The sequence below is a fragment of the Felis catus genome, chromosome C2 (genome assembly GCF_018350175.1).
Source record: "Felis catus isolate Fca126 chromosome C2, F.catus_Fca126_mat1.0, whole genome shotgun sequence".
Taxonomy (NCBI): domain Eukaryota; kingdom Metazoa; phylum Chordata; class Mammalia; order Carnivora; family Felidae; genus Felis; species Felis catus.
This window is the reverse complement of record NC_058376.1, coordinates 6,405,239-6,419,801: the sequence shown is the minus strand read 5'-3', so window position 1 is coordinate 6,419,801 and position 14,563 is coordinate 6,405,239.

Sequence of the window (14,563 nt, the reverse complement as noted above, 5' to 3'; positions counted from 1 at the left end):
CGTCGGCCAGCCGAAGCTTTCTCAGGGGGGTCGGGGGGCGGGGGAGGACGAAGGCAGGGAAGCCACAGGTTGGGGGGTGGGGGGGGGCGAGGCCGAGGGTCCTCGGACACGGACACTCCGGCTTGGAGGGCACAGCAAACGTCCACCGAGACGGCAGGTTGGATACATAAGACCGAGCCGCAGCCCTGGGAGAACCCAGCAGACAGAAATGGTTAAGGAAAATGCAGAACATCGCAGAAGATGAAAACCTCGCTAGTCCGGGAAAGCGGCCCGGAGCCGGCGATGACTTAGCCGGATAGGAAAAGAGGTGGGAGGAAGCGGGCGGTACCGACAGGCAGCAGCCCATTCCGAGGAAGAGAAGCAAGAAACTTGGGGCGACACAAAAGGGGAACCTCGTGTCATTAGGATTCGAGGTTAAAGCGGTGGACTAGGGCTTTCGCCTCTTAATTGCCGCCTCTTAATTGCCGTGCTTGGCTTCTGGCCTAACTGGATTCATCAGCATATCCAGGGCATCCTATTCTAAGCCCGAAAGAAACAGCAACGAGCAAAACCAATATCCCTACCCTCAGTGGGGTGTACATTGTCATTCTAATGTCCACTCAGCGTCACACCTGCCCCCTGCGTGTGGAGGTTAAATGTAGTGGTTCAGATAAGGTTCAGGTGGTGGGGCTGACCCTGGGTCTTGTGCAGCTGTTAGATGTGTGAGTAAATCACTTAACCTCCGAGCCTGTTTCTCTCACACATAAACTATAAATAATATTTGTGCCTTCTTTGTAGGGTGGTGAGCATTTACGACCCTATGGGTTAGTGTGTGTTCCTAGCGTGTAGTCAGCACTGTGTCCTGCTGGTTTTCGTAATTATTTACACCAAATAGCAAAAGTTTTACATATGTTTGTAGACGAACAACCCAAACATGTTTAGACAAGTGCATCGGTAGTGTGCTCCGTTAATTCAGCAAACACTATCGAGTGATGGAGACAAACATGATAGAATAAGCCATATCTTTGCCGTCAAAGATTTCAGTGTCTTTTAGGAGAAACAGATGTAAGCAAATCACGACAAAATTTAGGGCAGAGATAGGAAACCAACCTGCCTATGGGGGGGGGGGGGGAGAGGAGTGGGGGGAGGATGTTAGAGAGGTTTGAGTCTTCCCAGCCTCTGTGTGGGAAGGGATTCCAGGCATCTGAACAACAAAAGGCCAAGACATAAGAAACGTTTCAAGTTTAAGGAACTCAAGTTTAGTAGGACTACTTGGGTTGACTTTGGAGGTGTGGATGGGACCCATGATGTCAGAAGTTAACATGGTGAAGGATGTTCACACACACACACACAAAAGTTAAAATTGGGAGCAATTGAAAGGTTCTAAGCCAGGAAGGGTGCTTTTTTATTTTAGGATAGATTTGAGACTAAAGACCAAGAGCCAGGAAAACCACTTAGATAACCCTTTAAATAGGAAAGAAATGAAGATGCATCCGGGCAATGATTATAAGGACCTAGAGGCAAAGACAGGATGAGGAATATGTTGGGAGATTAAGTCAGCAAGATGAGGAATCAGAAGTCTCAAGTTTGGGGCTGAGTAGGTCAAGGTTGTGCCACAAAGATAGGGCATACAGGCTGTAGCTCGGTTGTTAAGGTAAATAATTGCTTTGCACAACTTGATGATTTGAAGTTACAGCACATACATTCCTGTAGGACAGAATGACCAAGACTACCAGTTAGCAAGTGACAAAGACATAAAGAACATTAAGCTTTCAAAGATTGCCCAAGGAGTTGCATATTTCACTTGGCGGGGGGGGGGGGGGGGGGGGGGGGGGGGGGGGTTGTTTGTTTTTGTTTCAAGGATTTTCTTTTTTTTTTTTTCCAACGTTTATTTTTGGGACAGAGAGAGACAGAGCATGAACGGGGGAGGGGCAGAGAGAGAGGGAGACACAGAATCAGAAACAGGCTCCAGGCTCTGAGCCATCAGCCCAGAGGCCGACGCGGGGCTCGAACTCACGGACCGCGAGATCGTGACCTGGCTGAAGTTGGACGCTTAACCGACTGTGCCACCCAGGCGCCCCTCAAGGATTTTCTTTTTAAGCAATCTCTACACCCAACGTGAGGCTCAAACTCACAACACCGAGATCAAGAGTCCCCCACTCACTCCACCATCTGAGCCCCAATATATTTCCCTTTGTAACAATGTCATAAAAGTAAAAGTTATAAAAAAAAGGAAAAGATAGCCCCCAAAACATAATAAGAATGTATATCCCAAGTACTGGTTATTGTCCAAAACTACAATCCTGGTGTGGGCAGCCTGGTAAACCATTACAAGGCATCAGAAGCGAGGACAGTTTTCCTTTGCAAAGGTCCTGCTGGTCCTTTTACAACCTACTCTGATGTCCATGACAAATACTGTTGGTATATTTGAAAGGGAGACACAAAGATTCTGACAAGAGGCGGAATATCTCCCCTGTTTAACTCTCAAGTGATAGAGACCCAGATTTGACTCCCACTTCAGCCAGTGACGAGGAGGAAAAGGGGATATACTCTCCATCGTCAGCTCTGCAGTGGGGACCTGCCAGGAGTCTCCAAACAAGGCATGTATGCATCCCTCACCCCCCCCACACACACAACTAAACCCAAACCACTCCCAATGCAAACACTAAGATTTGCTTTTGGGCAAATGGAAATAGCTTGAGTTTCAGCACAGGAAAGCTATATGGAGGGCTAAATTCTAGAAAAGTTGCTAGATAAGCATGGGCTGGGAGATCTGAACAGCTAGTGACATCAGCTATAATGCTGTCACCCATCTCCGCTCTAGGAGAACTGCAACGTTTTAGTCACTGGCAAGCAACCCCTCTCCTGGATGAACATCACTGATCCTTAGGTGCCATTAGTACTCACTTCCCAGCTGAGAAAGCGGAGGTCTAGAGAGACTGAGAAGGACCCCAGGGCACATAGCCAGGCTGCAATCCCAGCTGGGACAGAACTACCTTAGACGGAAGCCAAGCTCTGCAGAATTCTCTCTCCCCTCGCCACATTTCACCAGGGAGGAATCAGAGCCTGAATAAGAGGGGACTCGCGCAAGATCACACAGGTTATGCACGAGAGAGCTGAGCTTGGAAATCCGCAAGTACACGCATGATCTCATTTATCACAGGCAGCTCTGAGGTGGATTCTGATCTCATTTTAAGCATGAGGAAACTGAGGCTTAGAAAATGCAACTCTTTGCCTAAAGATGTAGAATCTTACAAAAAAAAAAAAAAAAAAAAAAAAAAAAAAGAATCCAGCCAGACCTTCCATGTTACCACTTGGGAGTCGCAAAAGCATTAAGTGTAAAAAGCATATCTGGAAAATGGTGAGCAAACCAGAGTCAGGGCCAACTTTGAAAGAATAAAAAAAGTGAGATCAGTGGACATCACACAAAGAAAATTGTATACCTGCTTCAAATTCTAATATCCATATATTTATGCAAATATACGTTAACAGCGATTGTTTCAACCAGCGGGCACTGTTAATGTATGCACAATAGCATAGTTCTGAGGGACGTAGTAGGGTAGGTGACACTGGACCTACAGAAGAGTGACTCCGCAACACTACATCAGGACCCAGAAGTGAAATCAAGTGCACGCAGAAACTTGTGTCATTTTATTCATTTCACAAAAATGGTGTATTGAAAGGCTTCCCTAAGGCAGCCAGTATCTGGTAATCGTTGGTTCCCGGGCTTCTGTGAGCTACATCCCTCAGAAGTAGGAGAGTTAATATCTTGATAGGTTTCCAGAGGACTTTGGGGGGGAAAAAAATAAAAGAACAAAGGTATCTGGTTTTTGATAAGCCCCCAGTCAGTAGCAGACCTTGCATCTGATTCCTGACACTCCTCCTCCATTTCTTCCCAGTGTCCACTCTTCCCTCGGGACCACTTCCTCCCTTTAAATCTGAACCAACCAGCTGTCCCCTTCATGCTACTCGTCCCTGCCTCCTTCAGCAAATTGCTTCCACACTTATCCTCCCCTCCCCGGCTTCTGCCTCTCCCCTGTCACTGGCTTCTGTCCCTACGTGTTCCCACGTTGCAGGCACTGGCCCGTGTCTGTGTCCCAAGTCTTACCAGTTCTTTTGAAACGTTTCTCAGGGTGTTAGAACACAGAGTGATTGGACAAGACCTTGGGAACATGGGAGCTGGAATCAGAATATGTCTGTGTTTGAGCTTAGTAGTTGAGCAAACTCTGTGGCTCAGTGTTCATTTGGTGTTTTTTTAATCACCTTTAAAATGGGGATAACAACAATAGATAACATTCATTGAAGGTTTCTATATCCGGAACACTGCACTAACCCACGCACGTGTATTATTTAATGCTATGGGATAGCTAGAAAACATGAGTAGTTTGTGAGCATTTTAGAAAGAACTGGCTATAAAGCTCTCTAAACAATGCCTAGCTCTCCATGTGATACTATTAACGTAAAAAATTATTTTTCTCTCCATTCCCTCAGTCACCAACGAGTCTCCTCAAAGGTCTCCTCCTTGACTCCCTGCCCAATTCATCCTATCACAACTTTTACACTTCCTTAAGTACAACATAACATATTCTCTCTGCTTTCTACCCTCTTCCCCGCGGTCGTATCCCCAGGAAAGCTGACTGCACCACTCGGGGGGGGGGGGCTCTGTCATCCTCCCAATGGGCTGTCCAGTAGAAGACCCCAGTAGGAGACAGCCGAGCAGGAGGAGGGTGAGGGCAGGCTTCTATTTTCCCAGTGACTTTCCTGCCAAGCCCCAGGTTGGTGGTGGCTGCAGTTTCTGTAACGAAAGCCACAGTACATGTGGGACAGCCCTATCTCCATACAGCCACCCCCTCTGGGTTTTAATACCTCTGCCTCCCCCGGGCCTTTAGGACTTGGGCTGCCCTTCCCAGCCAGATAGGAGCCACTGGAGGGGGCCCAGCAAGCTTTAGTGTCCCTTGCTAAAGCTCCCTCTACTTCCCTGTCTCTTCCTGGTCTCTATGCATCTTGTCCCATAGCTTGAAAGGATCTACCTAGATCCCTAACTCTTCCTTCACAAAACCTTTCCGGAGTCATTTTGGTCCTTGTTAATCTCTTTTCAAAAGTCCTAGAATTATCTCTTTTAAAATCACACACGCAGGGGTGCCTGGGTGGCTCAGTCAGTTGAGCGTCTGACTTCAGCTTAGTTCATGAACTCGGGGGTTTGTGAGTTCAAGCCCCGCGTCGGGTTCTCTGCTGTCAGCACAGAGCCCGCTTCAGATCCTCTGTCCCCCTCTCTCCCTGCCCCTCCCTTGCTCATCCTTTCTTTCTCTCTCAAAATAAACATGGAGAAAAAAAAAACATGCACAAGGAATCCATCAGTAACCCTGATGAGCCCACCTTCAAAACCTATCTAGGATATAAGCACTTCTCACCTAGGTGAGCTCAACAACTTTCTACGTGTCTTCCTGTTTCTCTGTTTATCCTGTAGCAGCTTAAAACCTAAGGCAGTTATGTCTTCCTTTTTCAAAACCCCAGATGGCTCCCATCTGACCCAGAGGAGAGGCCCAAGACCTACAAGGCCTCCACGATCCGGCCTGTCTGGTGCTTCTGTGACTTCTTGTCTTGCTACGGTTCCCTCTGGTTCCCTCTTCTCACTCTGAGGCAGCCACACTGGCCTCCCCTTCCCGAGGCTTGCCAGGCACGCCCTTGCCCCGGGGCCTTTGAACTTGCTGTTCTTCCGGCCAGGAACATTCTTCCCCTAGAAAACCAGCATCTCAGTTCCTCGCCTCCTCTAAGTCTTAGCTCAAAGGTTACATTTTCTGTGAGCCCTCCCCTGACTACCCTAAATAAAATACAACTTACCCCCACTCTGTACTCCCACTTCCCTTCTGTCCTGCCTGCTTCCTTTGTCTCTGCAGCAGCGCTTTTGACCTTCTACCCTGCTGTAAAAGGTGCTCATCATTGGCACTGATCACCTATCTCCTCCCACTTTCTGAAGGCAGGCAGATTTGCTGTCTGTTTTGCTCTCTGGTGTATCTCTACAGCTCCAACAAAGCCTGATATAGGGTAGGTACACACGAAATTTAAAAAAAATTGCTCAACTAGACAATCCCTCAAATATGAGATACTTCTGCTGTCAACATTCCCTCATAAATCTTTTCGGATGGTGTGGTGGTTTGGTCGGTGGAGAGCCCACCAACCACCTGTTGGCTCATGACATACCTGGAGGCGGGGCTCTGAAGTCAAGGCCAGCAGAAATAGAGCTCGCTCAAGACCAGAGACGCTTTCTTCCTCTCTGCAACCTCTCCCCACAGGGGCCCTATGGAACGTGGGCCTCCTGCCTTCTCTGAAAAGCAGAGAGAAGTCATCAGAGCCTGGAGAGAGGAAGGGCGTGTGGAAAGAGCATGTTCAGGAGCAGGAAGGGAGGCTCCTGTAGAGAGACCTCCAGACCACCGGATGGGACGATGGGACGTCCCGTCCAGGGAAGCAGCCTGGCCTCCGCCTCCTCCCTGGCCACCCAGTGCCCCCATGCCCTCGGGGGCTAGCCCGAGCCCCCACAGGAGAGAGCAGAACACACACCCCTGGCTTTCCCACCTCTCCCTTAAGCAAGCACAACCTGGATCACAAAGAGGAGACCAGGAAAACTGGCCCTGCCTATGGGGGAGGTGAGCGAGCCCAAGAGGAAATCTACAAGAAAGAACAAAGGATGGAGGGAAATTCCAAGAAGGCGGGGCTGGGTGAGAAGGTAGCACTCCAAGGTCACTGGGCCATCTCACTAGGGAATATTCCCCTGTGACTAGTTATGCAACAGCTAAGTGCCTACCTCAAGGCCTTCCCATTTTCTGTGATGACATTTGACACCTAACTGCAGAAATAACTCCCCTGTTTGCAAGCTGGAGAGAGCTTCCTGGTCCCTGTTTTTTACTGATAGGCAAGTCTGCCCTAGGGTAGGATAAAAAATAAAAATAAAAAATAAAAACACAGTTTAACGCAAAATAATCTTCACTTTAAAAATTAGAGCCACCAAAGGTATAAGATAGGAATATTGGTAATGAGGTGAAATTCAGATGATGTTTCAGTTAAGAACCCAGAATCCCACGGCGCCTGGGTGGCTCAGTCGGATGAGCCTCCGACTTTGGCTTGGGTCATGATCTCATGGTTCGTGAGTTTGAGCCCCACATCGGGCTCTGCGCTAACAGTGTGGAGCCTGCTTGTGATTTTCTCTTTCCCTTTCTCTTTCTGCCCCTCACTTGTGCACTCTCTCTCAAAGAAAGAAAGAAAGAAAGAAAGAACCCAGAATCCCAAATCTTGCCTTTAACCAGCCACTTCCACAAGGTCTCCAAGGAGAGGACATTAGCTGTAAGGGTACTGTATTAACCCTGACCTCATCCCCTGGTGATCTAGGCTAAATGGCACGGAGAGTATGTTCAGGCCAGGCAGTCTTGGGAAACTAACACAAAGCCACCCACAAACCTCTAGGCAGAGCTGGGGGGAAAGGGGTACTAATAGCGAACATGTGCCCTCAAAGCTCATAGAGACCTGCTCCTGCCAAGGCTAGGGCTCCTGCACCCAGCAGATCTTTCCAGCTGCGGGACAGCAAAAGACGTGACCAACCCCTCTTGTCATAGGACCCAGCCTGTAGTCTGGAAGAACTGGGCTTTGAGTGGCTTGGACATGTGTTGGTTTCCAATTGGCCTTTAAGACAGCAGAGACCAGCACATTGAGCAGGCCAGGTATTCATATTACTTATACAGAAGACATACCACAAAATTAACACAATCACAAGTAGCACGAGAATTATCACAAAGTGGGCACGTTCATTACAGTTTTGTGTGAGTAGCTTCATTTTCCGTAACAACAACGGCTAAAGGACACAATTTCTTGCAACAAGCCCATAGTGAGAGCTATGCCAAAATCTAACCTTGCAAAGGGCACACGCTCCACAAAATTTAATTATAAAGGCTTTGCAGAGAGCAGAACATGACAGGAGAACATCTTGCACTTTGCAGTAAATAATCCGGAAACTCAATTTCATGATGACAAGATAAATAAAATACGTAGTTTACCTTGAACCAGATCTTGGTCCCAAATGGCTAATGCTTTCTAATTAATAACTGTGGAACTGCTGGTACATACATTCTTTAGCTTTCTCTTTTACCTTTACAAAAAAAGAGTAATGACCAGCCTACTACTTTGAATTCTCTCGATACAACTCCCCAAGTGTTCTAATTGCATGGTTGTCTCATTAAGATGGGGACAGTTTGAGGCACCTGGGTGGCTCAGTCGGTTAAGCGTCCAACTCTTGATCTCAGCTCAGGTCATGATCTCATAGTTCGTGGGTTCGAGTCCTGCATCGGGCTCCACGCTGACAGTGCAGAGCCTGCTTGGGATTCTCTCTCTGTCTCTCTCAAAATAAATAAATAAACTTAAAAAATTTTTTAATTAAAAAAAAAAAAAAGATGGGGATGGTTTGACCCATAGGTGAGAAGTTTTCTGAGTGACAAAGTACCCAGAAGTAAACTTTGACAGCTGCAGAAAGCAGGAGACAGATATCTGCTGCTTGATCCCAGTCAAGCATGGCTTTCCAGAACCTTCTGCACTCCCCACAAGAACCCATGGCTGCAGACTGTACCATCCACAGCCAGCAAAGATTCCAACAGATGGAAGAAGCTCTTTTTTTGGCCGGTCTCTGGGGATTTTTTTTTTTTTTTTAAGCTTCCTGGTCCTCTTTCCCACCTGACTCTTCTAGAGGCTTTATTGTCCTGCCACCAAGTACAAAGCACCCCAGTATTTTTCTGAATGCATCCTGCGATACTGCCATTTTGGTACAGCCCTGAATTTAACATCCCATTTTGACCCAAGGGACATTACAAATACATCATCTTAAAAATCAACCAAGTCACGTATAAGGCAGACATATTCATCGGATCCTCAGCCTCATTCGGTACTGAACTTCACCCCATCACCAGCTCCGGCATGGGATGGGCAGAATAACAGGCAGTCCCGGGAGAAGGGACGGGCTCAGGAATGGCTTTAGAATGGGAGAGATCCATGAGGCGCCTGGCCGGTTTAGTTGGTACAGCATGTGTCTCTGGATCTCGGGTTGTGAGTTTGAGCCCCATGTTGGGCGTAGAGATTATTTTAAAATAAAATCTTCAGGAGAGCCTGGGTGGCTCAGTCGATGAAGCGTCCGACTTTGGCTCAGGTCACAATCTCACGGTTTGTGAGTTTGGAGCCCCACGTCAGGCTCTGTGCTGACAGCTCAGAGCCTGGAGCCTGCCTCACTTTCTGTGTCTCCCTCTTTTCTCTGTTCCTTCCCTGCTTTCATTGTCTCTCTGTCTCTGTCTGTCTCTGTCTCAAAAATAAACATACATTAAAAAAAAATGTTTTTTAAAGAATAATGGCTCCCCAGAGATGTCCACATCTTAACCACTAGAATTTGTGAATACGTTATGTTGCAGGGCAAAACGGACTTTGTAGATGTGCTTTAGTTAGGGATCTCCAGATGGGGAGACTATCCTGGACTATTCAGGTAGGCCCAATGGTATCACACAGGCTCTTATAAGAAGAAAACAACCTGGTACACAATGTCTTTTGTAGCCCACCCTAACTAATGCATACAGGGGGAGAATTCTGGAAAAATGAAGTTCAGTTCACCAAGATGGCTGGGTTACAAAGCCACCTCATGACCGTACCTTTACTAGCTGGTGTACCTTTGGGGAATTGTGCTTCACTCCATCCGAGAAATTAAAATGATAATAATTACATATGGATTTGCACAAGAATTAAGTGAAATAGTATATGTCCTAGGCACCAGGCCTAGAGTATAAGACCTCAAATTTTTGGTTGAATTAGTTCATTGATCCCATTACTAACTTAGACGTTCAAAGAATGTGTTTTGGTGTAATTGTGTTACTCATAAAGATAATTAGCTCCTTGAAGTGGTAAAAGAATTATTACATACAAACTTCAAATTAGTGATAACGTCATTAGTTTTGTATCCATTTCTGTAGAACAAAGAGCCCTACGCCTTAAATACACATACTGTACTTAAATTTTATCTTCCCTTCTATTGGGCTGTTTTTTAAAAAAGCAATTTATAAAAACAATATTCAGTGTATGTCTCCCTTTTTATCAAACATTTGAAGCATTGTGTTTAATTTTTTTTTTTAACGTTTATTTATTTTTGAGACAGAGAGAGACAGAGCGTGAATGGGGGAGGGTCAGCGAGAGGGAGACCCAGAATCTGAAACAGGCTCCAGGCTCTGGGCTGTCAGCACAGAGCCCGACGCAGGGCTCGAACTCATGACCCGAGCCGGAATCAGCTGCTTAACTGACTGAGCCACCCAGGCGCCCCAAACATTTGAAGCATTGTATACAAAATGGCTGCGTGGTCAGAGGACACAGACGTGACTCTGGCCCCACCTCCTATCAGTTGTGTGGGCAAGTTCGGTGAACGTGGGGCTGTGTCGTGCATACGAGAGGAGAACAGTCCTTCTCACGTTCTCCCAGAGCACCAAGAAAACACGGGTTACTGCTTAAAGCAGTACCTGGCACACAGCAAGTGCATCGTCGTCACATCATTGTTATTCCTGTGCAGAAAACAGTCTGGAAGTATACAGAGACCTACATGCTAACTGTGCGGCCGGATGCTGGGTCATTAGTTTTCTTCCTGGAGCTCTTCCGTCTTCCGAATCATCGACAATAAACTTACACGTTATTTTTGAAGCCTCCTCGGGGGCCAAAAATCCCTTTGTTTATCTTCCAAGCCCTTTCTTTTGACTCCATTCATTCCTTCCTCATTCTACCATCTGCTCCTACATCTACAAATAAGTATTTATGAGTTAGATGCTTTCTGTGTCCCCAAGGCCGAGCTTGCATCTCACTGTCTCTAGGATTTCCTGCCATTATTCCTGACCTTTGGCCCCTGCACACTCTTCCATTCCAGAAGAGTGACAGCGCCTGTCCTAACTGCTGTTAGGTAAGCAAGAAAGGCATCTTGAATAGCTGTACTGCAAAAGTCAAGCATGGTTAGCATAGGGAAAACATGTTCTTCTGGCCAGTAGCAGGAAAGGTATACCCTGCCAAGCAAAACGCTTACCTTTTCAACGTCTGATTCAGGGGGCAAATATTTCTTCATGCTACCCCGTCATCTAAATTTAGATGCCTCAGCAAAATTATCCACATTTTAAAAATATCTGTTTCCAGACGCCAAATAAATGCAGTGCGAGTTTAGCAAGGCCAGAGCACCAGAATAACAGGGTTTTATTAACTAGTGTTCCTCTTCTTTTTCTGTTGTTTTGATTTTTCCCCCTCAACTTTTTATTTTGAACATTCTCAAGCCTATAGGAAAGTTGAAAGAGTGATACCAGAAAAAGCGATGTATCTTTCACGTAGTTCATCCATTGCTAACTTTTTGCCACATTTGTTTATTTTTATTTTTGCTTTTTGTTTTTTAAGTTTACTTATTATTTTTGAGACTGAGAGCGAGAGCAGGGGAGGGGCAGGGAGAGAGGAAGAGAGAATCCCAAGCAGGCTCCGCACTGTCAGTGCAGAGCCCAACTCAAGATTTGAACCCACGAACCATGAGATCATGACCTGAGCTGAGGTCGGACGCTTCACCAACTGAGCCACCCAGGCCCCCCCTGCTTATTTTTACGTATTTATTTTACTGAACCATTTGAGATTAAATCATACACATCATGACTTAACACGACAAATAATTCAATATGTATAGACAAAGGATAAGGACATTGTCCTACATGATCACAATACCATAACCACACCCAGGAAGATAAAAAAATCTTTCAAGGTTATCTACTATGCAGCATATATTCAGGTTTCTCCAATTGTCTAAAATTGTCAAGTATAGCATATGTGTGTGTATTTTACTTTTAAGTAATCTCTATACCCAACAAGGGGCTAGAACATACAACCCTGAGATCAAGAATCACACACTCCACCAACTGAGCCAGCCAGGCGCCCCAAGTACAGCATATATATATATATATATATATATATATATACATTTTTTTTTTTAAATCTGGGATCCAGTCTCGTCTCACATACTCCATTTGGTTTTATCTCTTTGGTCTCTAGAACAAGTCCTCTCAACCCTCTCCCCTTTTTTTTAGACATTGATTTTTGTGTAAGAGTCCTCTTTTATGTTCTTAAACTGTTTTATAATTTGAGGTTGTCCAATTATTCTTCATGACTAGATTCAGTTCAAACATTTGGGACACGGATATCTCATAGGTGACACGACTTAGTTCTCATTGCTTCACGTTAGGACGTGCGCAATAATCAGTTCAGATAATTTTGGGTGATGCCAAGTTTGATAACTTGGTTTTTTAACATAAATTAAGTGATGCGATAATGTGCTCGTTTCTCTCAATGTATTTTGAAAATCTTCCTATATTAGTAGATCCATCATGTTTTTCGTTTTCAAAGTGTCACTTAATATTCCATAGGGTGGTGTATTAAATGCTTGCCAAAATCCGGGATAACTACTAATATAGACTGAATGTTTGTGTTCCCCCCACCCCGCCCCGGAATCCATATGTTGAACCCTAATCCCCAATGTGATGTTACTGAGAAATCGGGTCCTTGGGAGGTGATTAGGTCACGAGGGAGGAGCCCTCATGAATGTGATTAGTGCCCTTATAGAAGAAGAAATCTCAGGGAGTTCCCTCACCCTTCCCACCATGTGAGGATACAGCAAGAAAATGGCTGTCTATGAAGTAGGAAGCAGGTCCTCACCAGGCACCAAATCTTCCAGCACCTAGATCTGGACTTGTCAACTTCCAGAATTGTGGGAAATAAATATTTGTGTATAAGCCACCCAGTGTATGGTATTTTTGTTATAGCCCCCCAGATGGAATGAGACATCTACCTTCTCACGACTTGGCCCAAATTTTGCTTAGTCAAAATCCCAGTGGGAGAATGGGAGAAAATTTTGAAAATCATAGATCTGATAAGGGGTTAATGTCCAGAATATAGAGAGAGACCTCCTGGAACTCAACAATAAAAAATAAGCAATGCGGGGCACCGGGGTGACTTAGTCAGTTAAGCATCTGGCTCTTGATTGCAACTCTGGGCATGAACTCATGGTCGTGGGATTGAGCCCCATGTGAGGCTCTACGCTGACAGCACGGAGCCTGCTTGGGATTATCTCTCTCCCTCTCTCTCTGCCCCTCCCCTCTGCGTGCGCACTTGCTCTCTCTCTCAAAAAAAAATTCTTTAAACCCCAAAACAACCCAATTCTAAAATGGGCAAAGGGCTTGAACAGACATTTTCCCAAAGAAGACACACAAATGGCCAATGAGCATATGAAAAGATGCTGAACGTCAATGATCATTAGAGAAACGCAAACCAAAACTCCAATGAAATTGGGGCACCTGGCTGGTTCAGTTGGTAAAGCATGGGACTCTTGATCTCAGGGATGTGAGATCAAGGCCCGCATTGGGTGTGGAGCCTACTTTAAAAAAGAAAGAAAAAACTACAATGAAATAACCACCTCGTATCCATTAGGATGGCTCCTATAAAAACAATCAGAAAATAACAAGTGTTGACAAGGATGTAGAGAAATTGGGACCCTTGTGCCCTGGTGGTGGGAATGTAAATTGGTGCAGGGCTATGGAAAACAGTATGGGGGGGGTCCTCAAAAAACTAAATGTAGAATTACCATATGATTCAGCAATTCCACAGCTGGGTATCTATCCAAAATAATTGAAAGCAAGGATGTGAAAAGATATTTGTATACTTATGTTCACAGCAGCAGTAGTGAAAACATGAAAGCAACCCAAGGGTCCATGAACAGATGAACGGATAAACCGAATGTATATTCTTACCATGGAATATTATTCACCCTTAGAAATGAAGGACATTTCTGACACCTGCTACGATAAGGATAAACCTTGAAGACATTCTGCTGAGTGAAATAAGCCAGGTGCAGAAGAATCAACTGTCCTTATGACCCCACTCATGGGAGATACTTAGAGTAGTCACGGTCATAGAGACAGAAAGAATTGTGGTTGCCAGGGGCTGGGAATAAGGGCAATGGGAAGTTATTGTTTAATGGGTACAACTTTTTAAAAATTAAGTTTATTTATTTGTTTTGAAAGAGAGAGAGCACATGTGCTTGAACGGGAGAGGAGCAGAGAGAGAGAGAAAAAGACAGAGAGAGAATCACAAGCGGGCCCCATGCTCAGTGCAGAGCCTGATGTGGGGCCCTGTCTCATGAACCATGAGATCATGACTGTAGGAGAAACTAAGAGTCGGATGCCTAACTGACTGAGCCACCCAGGTGCCCCCAAAGTTTCAGGGATTTTTTAATGAAAAAAATTATGGAGATTGACTGTGTTGGTGGTTGCACAACATTAGGAAAGTAACACCACCAAGCTGTATACTTAAAATGGCTTAGATGGTAAAATTTATTTTATGTATATTTTGTGATAAAATAATCCAGTGGGATTAAAAAAATTTTTTTTGAATATTTATTTATTTTTGAAGGAGAGAGACACAGAGAGTGAGCGGGGGAGGAACAGAGACAGAGGAAGACACAGAATCCGAAGCAGGTTCCAGGCTCTGAGCTGTCAGCACAGAA